The sequence below is a fragment of the Pleurodeles waltl genome, chromosome 5, assembly GCF_031143425.1.
Source record: "Pleurodeles waltl isolate 20211129_DDA chromosome 5, aPleWal1.hap1.20221129, whole genome shotgun sequence".
NCBI lineage: Eukaryota > Metazoa > Chordata > Amphibia > Caudata > Salamandridae > Pleurodeles > Pleurodeles waltl.
Genome location: NC_090444.1, coordinates 285,338,212 through 285,350,231, shown reverse-complemented (window position 1 = coordinate 285,350,231; position 12,020 = coordinate 285,338,212). Strand labels below are relative to the sequence as shown.

The window sequence follows — 12,020 nt, the reverse complement described above, 5'->3', positions numbered from 1 at the left end:
TTGACCTCGTGGAGACTTGTTCGGCTACAGATTTCAGCTCTGCCCTGATGGAGGAATCCAACCTTGAAAGAACAGACTAAGTCCAAAAGTAGAAATTGTCACCGGGCAAAGGTGGCAAAATAATCCAACCAGAAAGGGACTTTCCTTGGTCACAATTTATTTCTCCCGCTCTGCGTTTTGCTGTCAGAAGTCAACAGCTTCACAGGGACCTTGTCTGATGGCTATCTGGCCTCATCGAGCACTTCTCAGCAACATACTGCTGCCTTAGCGCGCTGAGGATTTTTTACTTCAATTTCTGATTTTTTACTTCAATTTCAGTGACATAAGGCCTGATTACAATCTTGGTGAAAAAGTTTACTCTGTTACAAACATGACTGATATCCTGTCCGCCGGATTATAATATGGCGGATGGGATATCTGACACGTTTGTGATGGAGTAACCCTTCTGCCAAACTCTAAATCAGGCCCTAAGTCACAAGGTAAAAAGTGAGTCAGAAGGTAAAACTTCCGACTGGGACGAACCTGGTTTCTGTATCTGATTGTGCTTCACCACCGCTGGCCTTAAAATGCGCCTAGGTACCGCTGAAGAGGAACTAGATTAACCAGATGACCATGTTTAGGTTTTTGGAGCTATTTTTATTTACAAGTTTAAAAATTCCCAATATTGAATTTTTGTCATTTTGTCATTGAATTAGTATCTGTTTATCAATAGGAGTGGGATTTTTTTTATTTTAATTTGTTTTTAACTTTTTAACTCTTGTGGTACTTCTAGATGCTTTATACATTTTCTCGCACCAGCTAGTCATCAATGAAGCAAGGCTTAAACCATTGATGCAACAAGAGTTAGTGACAGCATCCCAGGGAGATGATTGCCTAGGGATGGTCAGGCGACACCTGCCTCCAGGAGCTGGAGGTCACTCATGGCCGCCATTTAATGCAGGATATCCAAAGTGTAAAATGAACTCTGAGCTTTTCACTACATACGCAACAAATTGTCCCAAATTGTTGATGAAGAAGCTCTAAGAGGAAGGAATCTCCTTACATTAAATTCTCTGGACCAACAAATCATAAACAGCACACAGCAGACACCAAGAGATAATAAAGACAAAGAAGAGAATTTGCTACAAGGTCTGGTTCCCAGTATTTGACTCAAGGAGAAGGAGCAATTGCATCCTATATATTGTGCCAAACAGCAAGACCTCCTGAACCACGAGCTCCCATAATTTCAGAAGAATTACCCATGTTCAATGGGTAATAGCATGGACTTTTCAAGTTTACCAGATGGACAACATCTTCTAGTCACAGTAGATAACTTTGGAAAGTCCTCAGAACTAGGATTTGTGCAGCCCATGCAGGCAGAAGAGTTAATACTAAAAAAGTTAAAAATGTTCACAACAAATGGATTTCCATTAGAAATGTGTACTGACAATGAGCCACCTTTTCAAAGTCAGGTATTTAGCAGATACCGCTGGTCTTTAAATGTCAAGCATAGGAAGACAGCTGCAAGTTGACCTCAAGCCAACAGCAAGGGCGAATGATTTATGCACACACTAAATAAAGACATAAAAATAGCTGAACCAGGAGGAGGCAACCTTGAGTGGGCTTTGTACAAGTTCCTTTGCAAGTTTCACACCACACTCCACACTTCTTTACAAAGTGTTCTTCTCCACACTTGCTGTCTGGCAAGTTGCCCCTTGATGCCTTTCCATGCCACCCCACAAGGACTCTGGAACCTTTCAATGCACCCAGCATCCATGAAAAGAGAGAACAAGCAAACCATTATGTTAGCTGGTGAAAAAGGGTAAAGACAAGGAAATAAAATTTGGTGACCATATGTTGCTGAAGAACAAAACAAATGGAAGCAAGTTCAAACCTTTATTTGACCAGAGCCCATGGGTGGTAACTCAGTTGAAAGAGACAATGTTGTGTGCCTATAACTGGGATGTTTGCATGACCTGGAATGTTTCTTAATACAAAAAAACTCCACAATGCAGAAAACACTACTCCCCATCTTCTTGATGAGTAAGTGGGGAGGAGTGACCACAATTATGGACATGAAGTCAGTGAAGAGTCCTGGATAATGCCAAGATAATGCCTAGCTCAAGACTGTTCCAGCAGACACAGGAAACAAGTTGCCCCCACCAGAGGCACATATTCAACATATAAGCCATCAGTTTGCTTTAAAAGCCAATCTTACCCTGTCCCAGAAGTATCATGATCTTGAGATCACAGTACCCAGCTCAGACGAATGCCAACTGCGAACTGTGACTGTTATTGGTGTTGGGTGTGTTTTTGTGTACCCCAGGAAAGTTCATCCAGTGTGTTTTAGAGGAATGTTATCTTCATGGTATCATCCATCTGCTGATGTACAGTGGGGCATAACCTTCCTTTATCCAACAGTGGACTCGACCCACTGCATTTCAGCGACAAGTATAAATAAAGCGATGTATGCCAAGAATGGCAGTTGTGCGCCGGATGCAATGGGGTAATATATAACAGATCGTATCTGTGCAGGGCCTTCAGACAGGAGCAGGAAACCCACTCTGCGAAAGGAGTTCCAGCTCATCTTTTGTGCCAGCATACGATGTTGGCTCTTCTTCAAGGGAACATGTAAAGAGAACTGGTACTGTGTGAGTTGACAGGTCTGCTAACACAATACTACAAGCAATACAAAAGAGTAAAGTAGCAGCAGGGATTCACACAACAAGCAGACTTGCAAGCATCAGTAAATGTTATAAGTGCCTTAAACAGGGCACTGAAATTATGCAAATTTGCAGCTGCAGCATTTTCTGCATAATTATCGGTTTGCTGCATTTGTCACATAATCTATCATCCGCTGCATAACCTGCAGATTTTAACCCCCGCCCCCAAAAAATAATAATTGTTTCCAGCTCAAACAGATCAAAAGTTTGAAGCAACATGCGGGATGGTGGGGGCCAACACGGAAGGGGATGCAAAAGCAACTGTTGGGGTGGGAACAAAAGCAACACAGACCTGGGAAAACAACGCAGGTGGGGGCAGCATTAGGGAGGAGAACCCAGGCGTGTCAAGAGGGCGGCCAGGAAGAAGCAGTTCGGCAACAGAAAGTGTGGGGGAGACATACACAAGTACAATGGCTTAAAAACACATGAACTCTATTGGAGTACTTCCCACAAAAGAACCAAGCAGAAATATGTCTGGCCTTGTCCTTTTGGCAATTATTGATTTGTTTGGTCATGGTTTTTGCAAAAGTTTATTGTTTGGGAAGCTGAGAGTTGTCAATCTAAAAAAAATCCTGGGACTGAAGGGAACACATTTGTGTCTGAATGTGCTCCTTCTAAAAGGGCAGCATGCTGTAACTCACAGTGAAGTCAGCCAATGGCGGAAGCCGCTTAACTCCCCCCACTCCCGATGCATGCTCGAGTGGGCTGGAGAAAAATGTGAATAGCTCAAACACAGACAAATAAATGAAGTGTGGTTGTAAACTATTATAAGTATCTACGCCCTACTCAAGATCCTGGACAACACAGGAAGAAAGACAGAAAGAAAGAAGGAAGGGAAAGGAGAATGTTCATGATGAAAGAAGGCATGAAAGAAGGGCAAAGGAAAATAAAGGAAGAAATGAAAGAATAAAGGATAGAAAGACTAAAAGAAGGAAAGACAAAGGAAAGGAAAAAAAGGAAAAAGAAAGGAAAGCGAGAAAGAATATAAATAAAGAAAGGAAACAAAGGTTAGAAAGATGGAAAGGAGACAGAAAGAAAAAAGGGAAAATGGAAAGAAAGCAGTAAAGACAAAGGAAAGAAAGAAAAAAGCAAGGAAGAAAAATGAAACAAAGATGGATTGAATGAATGGAATTAAAGAAAGCAGGAAAGAAAGAAATGGAACTAGAAAGATGGAATGAAAGAAGAAATGAAAGAAAGAATGAAAGATAGCAAGAGGGAAAGAAAGATAAAAAGAAAGATGGCAAGAGAAAGGAAAGAAAGAAGGAAAGAAAGAAAAAAAGGTTTTACAAATGCAGCAATTTAAACATTATAAAAAGCTAGTTTTCTTCCTGAGCATAGCATATTAAAGAACTTTTTCTGAAACTGAGGCCAGAATGAAAGTGTTCTGAAGAACTGCCCGCTTATTAATTCACATGTGTAATATAGAAGCTTTTGTCAGTGTACTGCATGCATAGTTAAAAGAGGATAGCTTGATACAGAACAGATTCAATCGGACACAACCTGTTATGCTGTGAAATACCAGCAGATAAACAAAGGACATTCAAAGAGGAATTGAGTGCAGGAGGCAGGAATTGTAAAAGCATGGAATTTGGCCTGTGCTCACATCTGGTATAAAGTACCATGCTTACACCTGAGGCTCTAAACCAAAGGAAACACCAAAGCAAAAACAAAAACACTGGCACTGAAGGGAACAACGTTGTGTGTGGACGGTGTAATTGTGAGAGAGCAAAATGCAGTCACTCAAAGTGAAGTTAACCAGTGGCTTAAGGAGGCTGACCGATTGCCCCATGCTGTACTGGGTGGAAGCAAAATGTGAATGATACAACCACAGACCAAGGGAGGAGGATGAAAGCCTTTTTAAGTATATTATACATATAATTTTAGTACAATCAAACCACCTTGGCTAACACCAGATTTAAAAATTAGTGCCTGAAAGGCAGGAAGTGAAACAATAATGCAGTCAGTCAAAGAGATTGTAGAGGTAATGCTCCATGGGAGGAATAAACCCCAAAATGATAAGCTGAGACACAAATAAGAAGCAGGCAAGTTAGGGTGTCAAGGAAAGCCAACCAATGGTAACCAATGGGCGGGCCCATCTTATTCTTGGTAAAACATGAAATGCCTCGCAACCAACAGTAATGCATGTTCTAGTAGGCTCTGTCTGAAAATGACACAATAATGAAGTAATCCGATCACAAAATGTGCTGCATAATTTAGTCAACCCTACCACATAATTTGGTGCTCTTCTTGAGCATAATGTTAGGTGTCCGAGCCTTTAACGACTACCCTGTCACTTGCATGGATCCAGCCTCGATACGTATGTTTGTTAGGGTGACCGCCTGTCCGTAATTTTCATGGACTGCCCTTAATTTAGCCCTACTGTTCGTTGTCCATGACGAAAGGCTTAACAGACGGCATTTGTCTGTAATTTTAACCTTTCAGCTAAAGGACAAAGTGTAATTAGAACAAATCAGTTTCCCCAGCTGGATTAAAAGGCAGGGAGTCTTGTGTGCTCTGAGGGAGGGAGGGGCAGACAGATAAGAAACAGACCTTCTTGCCAGGATGTCTCCTTCCCTAAGGAAATGCAAATGTGTGCAACTTGGAAGCCTGTATTGACTTTAATCAAAGGAGTAACTTGAAGCTTTCTAGTGACAAAGATATTTTCTTTCAGAGAGGTACTGTAAGGGTGTTCCAAGGTGAGCTGTGGAGTGTGTGTGGTTTTAATGAGCGGTTATAAAAATGTTTGCACTAGGTATAATCTGTATATTATTGAAATCTGTATTTTAGAAGGACTTTTTTCATTTATCCTAAATGTATTTGTGCATTTTGCAGCAGCCTATATTATGATTGTGTAGTGCATGTTTAAAATAAGGACTTACACATTCACAATGCTTACAGGGACCTCGTACCTCATAGTACTAACAAACATTAGCAAAGCCAATAGGTCTTGTCTACGCAAGAGTTATTGGCTTTTCCAATGTGTTTTAGCCATGTTACACACTAGAGTGGCTGATGTTCAGCATGGCTAAAAGTTAGTGGCATAGAGGAGAATGGCGGGAGGTGTCACAGAGTGGAATGGCAAAGAGTGGAATATAGTGTTGTAGAGTGGAGTGGCAGAGAGTGTCATGTTTAGGAATGGCATACTGTGGAGTCCTGTAGAGTGGCATATAGTGGGGTGGTGTGCAGTGGAGTTGACTGATGTAGAGTACTTTGGTGTATAGTGTTGCAGAATATATTGGTGTAGAGTGAAGTGTCATTGAATGCAGTGGCACAGAATTTACTGGCGTATAATGTAGTGTCATAGAATGCAGAGACATAGATTAGAGTGGTGCATAGTAGAGTGCAGTGCAGAGTAGAGAGGTATAGAGTGCAGCGGCGTAGAGTGGCAAACAATAGTGGCAGAGTTTGCAGTAGTGTAGAGTGGTGTATAGTGCAGTAGCGTAGAGTGCAGCATAGACGAGTGGCATAGAGTGCAGTGGTGTAGAGTGGTGCAGAGTAGAGTGCTGTAGAGTGCAGTGGCGTAGAATGAAGAGATGCAGAGTAGAGTGGCATAGAATGCAGTGGTGTAGAATCTATTGGCATAGAATGCAGTAGTACAGAGTAGAGTGGTGTAGAGTACAGTGGCAGAGAGTGCAATGTTGCAGAGTAGAGTGTCAGTGCAGTGGTGTAGAGTGGAGTAGAGTGGCATAGAGTATAGTGGTGCAGAGTAGAGTGCAGTGAGGTACAGTGCAGTTGTTTAGAGTGCATTGGCGTGGAGTGCAGTGGAATAGAGTGGCGTGGGGCAGAGTAGAGTTTCATATAGTGGAGTAGAGTGGCATACAACAGAGTGGCAGAGAGTGCAGTAGTGTAGAGTGGTGTAGTGGCATAGAGTGCAGAGTAGACTCAAATGGCATAGTGAAGTGGCAAAGAGTGGTGCAGAGTGGATTACTGTAGAGTGGTGCATTGCAGAGTTGGGTATAGTGCTGTACAGTGGCATAAAGTGCAGTGATGCAGAGTAGAGTGGCATAGAGTACAGTGGTATAGAGTGTATTGGTATAGAATGCATTAGTACAGAGTAGAGTGGTGTAGAGTACACAGACGGAGAGTGCAATGTTGCAAAGTAGAGTGTCAGTGCAGAGGAGTAGAGTGGCATAGAGAGCAGTGGCGTAGAGTACAGTGGAGTATAATGCAGTTGAGTGCATTGGTGTAGAGTGCCTTGAAGTAGAGTGCAGTGGCGTTGAGTACATTGTTTCAGAGTAGAGTGCAGTGGCATAGAGTGGAGAGGTACAGGGTAGAATGCAGTGACAGAATGAAGTGGAGTAAAGTAGATTGCTTCACAGTAGAGTGAAATGGCGTAGAGTGGAGTTGCATAGAGTGGCATAAAGTGTGATGGCATAGAGTAAAATGGTGTAGAGTGCCGTGGTGCAGAGTAGATTACAGTGGTGTACAGTGCAGGGTTGCAGAGTGCCATAGAGTGGAATTATGCGGAGTAGATTGGTTTTGCTTAGACTGGAGTTGTATTGAATGCAGAGGCGCAGTGGTGTAGAGCGGCATAAAATGTGTTGTGATTAGAGGGGGTCTGGAAGCCTTGTGCTTCCAGGAGCCCGAGGAGGACGGAGGGCGAGATGGAACCGTATCTCCCAACATAGAGGTACGTTTTTTAAATCTTATTTTTTTTAATACCCACCCTGCCAAGTGGCCACCACTGTCCCTATGGTGTAGAGGCTCTGGCACACCTCATGTATGGTTAGTACTAGGTGGTAGACATGAAATAGGGCATTTAATTCTTGTCTGATGTGGATGTAAGTAAAGAGTTGACTAGGGTGAAGCTGGTAGTCTACCGCAAGGGTTTGGAAATTTAGTAACTCACCGTCCAGAAAAAAATCCCCCAATTTTAAGATGCCTGCAACATGCTACTGACGGAATTGCTCTGAGCACAGCTGTCCTGTGCGAGTGGGATGGCCTAGCAAATGTAGTGCAGGAGCACAGGGTTTCTCTGTGTCAGTGAGTTTGCAGGTTAAAGCAAGGCATGAGAAAGCTGTGCATAATAATCCCAGATGGTGCCCCGTTGAATGGTCCCACTACAGAAAGCAGAAGAGAAGGCCAAAAAGCAAACTGGGCTCAGAGGGACCGTGACAATCTGCTGAGATTTCCATCCTGCAAATAAGTGGGGAAATAGTAAATATTATTCCCTAGGTATTGAAAAGTAACTGATTCCCAGTTCAATCTGAGGTCCAAATGCATATAAAGGGAAAAACAGTACCACATGTTAAAGAAACACTAATTACATTTTAAAATATTTCTCATGTTCTTACATTTTGTTTGTGCAATCTACATCCCACATATTTTGAAGATTCTATGTGTACTTGACACTTAGGGATAACCCAGATCACTGGTTCGGCTTTTGCTCAATTGCAAAACTATTTTAAGACATGGACATAGCGAGAAATTGCCTTGCACAATCTTGCAGGGGGGTCTGGCCCCTGCTCACCCTTCACAAGCACGAACAGTGGCCCATTGCACCAGAAGAGTTTGCCAGGTGGGTTGGTGCTGCATACTCAACTACTTGACATGCATCTTCTGTTTCTCTCCTGTCTGCAGAGACAACTACGCAGGTACACAATATCTTCCGATAGTCTTGGTGAACCCATCATGCCTGATTTTAGGAATTGTCCAACCCTGTTCTTCTCTTCCATATTTATTCAATTCTTAGCAACAACCCTTTGAATCAGTTGTCGTGGATGTCCCATTGGATCTCGATTTCATCCTCCTCTTTTAGTATCTTTGATTGGTAGTACAGCCTTCCAGTTCTGAGATAAATGTAGAGTCCCGGACTCAGACTCTAGTGCTGTGAGACTACAGACAAGTTGTGGGTACCTCACATAATGATATTAGGTGTGAGACTGTTGTCCACCCCATCTACTCTGCCTCATTGAATTTTTTTAGGTTTAAAGCCCATTGGAGGTTGAGGAAAGCAGATGTTTTTGTTCAAATTGTTTAAACTAGCATAAGGTTACTTACCTTAATGTTTCCCAAACTGTTTGGCATGGGTTTTAAAATGATCAGAATCATCATCAAAATGTTGCTGTTGATTTTCCTCCAAGAAAGAATGGGTAGATTTGGGTAGGGGTGATGGCCTTGACACAGTGCTGAAGGAAATTAATTTACTTCTGAACGATGTAATGTGACACTTGTATGTAGCATGTCAGGAGGCAATCACAAAAGACCACAGTGAATAAATAGTGCTGCGTAAAAAAAAAAAGAGTAAATAAATGCACTGACAACATAGTGAGACATGGCCTTTCTTGTGTGTGTGTGTGTGTGTAAAACTGACGTTTGGTCTTGAACTTTTGTCCTGAATTTTTTACAGTCCTGTCCAGAATTTGCCTCGATGCCAGCTGGTCACCCTAATGGTTGCCGCAGCCATCCTTACCCTAACAAAGGCAAACCGGTCAACTGTCAGTCACGACAGGGTCAAACAGTCCAGCCAACTCTACTCATCACCTCAAGCCATACTCTGCGCTGCACTCGCGCTCACACGTTCCGAAACAGACTCTCACCAACCGGCAAGTTATCTACTTCAACAACAGCCCTAGGACAGCAAGCCTCCACTCACGCGAAGCTGGGCTCCATATAGCTACTACTGTAAAACGACGGATCGCAAGTAGGGAAAAGCCACGTGTAGATTCCACAGCCAATCCGAGCCTCGGAATTCTGCCTGGCGCAGAGCGATTGGCTAGGGTGCCTCCAAGGCTCGAATCATTGGACACCTTACACATTAGCCGTACTCCCTTACGACTCACTGATTATGTAAGGATGTGGGATTGGTCGTTTTGCTACCCAGAAGAGCTAAAATTATTGACAAATGACATGAGTTAGAAAAATAGCAGTAGAAGACGGGTATGAGGCTGACTTCTTGGACTGTCCGTAAGTAGCGGACAGGTGGTCACCCTAACCACGATTAGGGATTTTAGGAGCAAAAGAAATCCAGTAGGTAAGTGTTATTTTTTTTTTAATAGGAAAGTGCATCGTCAGTGAGTGGCGAATAGTTGTGAATGAATGTGAGAATGCAGCACGGGGGTGTTGAGTAAATCTCAATCAGTTGGTTGGCGTCGAAGCGTAGAGACCGACGAAAAGTTGTCTGTATGGATGGACGGGCGAGCTAATGGGTGGGTGGCGAGATGGATGCGCAGATCAGCGAGCGAGCACTTAATTAACTAGGAAGCGTACGGCTGGGCTAATTGGCGTAGGCATGGCCAAAGTAATTTACGAGTACCTGCATAGACTGCTGAATTCGTGAGCGAGTCAGTGCGTAGCTTGGCGAGCGAGTGTATGCTACATCATTGCCACGAAAAATTAGCATTTACAAATGCAGTAGGCTTGGCAAGGAAGTGTCTCTCCTAGGTTTTGGAGAGAGGTTTGGTTATATTACCACACGTTATGCATAGTGTAGTACAGAACGATGTCCCTGGCACCCATCAAGGCCATCCATTGATGTTAAACTTTAGGAATACGATTAATAGGACTTGGCAGCACCACAAAGAATTCACACTTGTAAATCCACAAATAATTGCACAAATTGTTAATATTGACTTTAATTCGTTTATCCTTCAGCATGTAGCCTTAAGTTTTAAATCTTGAGTCCCAAATTGCTTCAGCTGCCATGTGCTTTGTGGATAACAACATTATCAAAACTTTGACAAATAGTGTCATTCATTAGCTTGTTTTACACTGTTATTACTAAATCTAATCGTAATTCCACTCACCACGTAGCTACATACCGAAACTGGTAAAACGTCCACAAACTCTTGCAGGCTTCCACGTTTTCGTGATGAGACGCCAGGATATCGGGGCGGCATTTTCTCTTGCTTGGGTAAAACACAAAAAATACAACCCAGCCATCTTGGAGATCTCTGGGTTAGCTAATTTGTGGATTTACTTGTGGTATATTGTTGTGCGTGTGGCGCCTCCCGTCCTTCTTAATTATTTGTTATGCATGTTATATATAATCACTTTGACTGGAACCGTCTTATATGACCCGGTTTGTAGTTCAATCTATTGAAAAATATTTACACTCCTACCTTGGCACTATCATGCCACAGCTGCCCACAATAATCCAGGAGTGACTTATCATTAAGGTTGAGCCTACTTTATCACAGTGTAGGCACTATATTTTTTTTTCTTCACATGTTTACAGTTGATATGGTGTAATGGTCATACAAGTTACAATAAAGTCATTACAATTGTACTTAATCAATCAATCAATCATAGAATTTATAAAGCGCGCTATGTACCCGTCAGGGTTTCGAGGCGCTGGGGGGGGGGGGGCAGGGGGGAGCGCTGCTGATTTAGTGGTCGAAGAGCCAGGTCTTGAGAAGCCTTCTGAATGCGAGGAGGTCCTGGGTCTGGCGGAGAGATGTGGGGAGAGAGTTCCAGGTCTTGGCGGCGAGGAAGGAGAAGGATCTGCCGCCGGATGTCTTGCGCTGGATTCGGGGTACGATGGCGAGGTTGGCGGATCGGAGTTGACGCGTTGGAGTGTAGAAGTTAAGTCTGGTGTTGAGGTAGGAGGGTCCGGTGTTGTGAAGTGCCTTGTGAGCGTGGGTCAGGAGTTTAAAGGTGATCCTCTTGTCTACCGGGAGCCAGTGGAGTTCCTTTAGGTGAGGGGAGATGTGACTTCGGCGGGGTATGTTGAGGATCAGTCGGGCGGAGGCATTTTGGATACGTTGGAGTCGTTTGATGTCTTTGGTTGGGATGCCTTTGTAGAGTGCGTTGCCGTAGTCAAGTCTGCTGCTGACGAGGGCCTGGGTCACCGTCTTTCTGGTTTCTGTTGGAATCCACTTGAAGATTCTGCGGAGCATTCGAAGGGTGTTGAAACAGGAGGAGGAGACGGCGCTGACCTGTTTGGACATGGTGAGGGCGGAGTCCAGGATGAAGCCGAGGTTTCTTGCGTGGCTGGCAGGGGTGGGTGGGGGTCCGAGGACGGAGGGCCACCATGAGTCGTTCCAGGCCGAGGGAGTGCGTCCGAGGATGAGGACTTACGTCTTGTCGGAGTTGAGTTTCAGGCGACTGTTGTTCATCCAATCGGCGATGGATTTTAGTCCCTCGTGGAGGTTTGTTTTGGCGGTGAGCGGGTCTTTGGTCAGGGAGAGGACGAGCTGGGTATCGTCGGCGTAGGAGATGATGCTGAGATGATGTTGGCGGGCCAGTTGAGCGAGGGGGGCCATGTAGACGTTGAACAACGTAGGGCTGAGGGAGGATCCTTGGGGGACGCCGCAGATGAGGTTGGTGGCTTTGGAGCGGAAAGGGGAGAGACGGACTCTCTGCGTTCTGTCGGAGAGG

At 43.9% G+C, this 12,020-nt stretch overlaps 1 protein-coding gene across 1 annotated transcript in view; it reads left to right on the top strand.

The window, feature by feature from the left end:
* The first annotated feature begins 9,513 nt into the window (after positions 1-9,513).
* The window catches only part of MCFD2 (multiple coagulation factor deficiency 2, ER cargo receptor complex subunit), a 107,476-nt gene continuing 104,969 nt past the window's right edge, over positions 9,514-12,020 (top strand). Inside the window, exon 1 of the mRNA XM_069234025.1 lies at positions 9,514-9,675. The gene's annotated coding sequence lies outside the window, so the exon portion shown is untranslated. The remainder of the gene's footprint in view (positions 9,676-12,020) is intronic.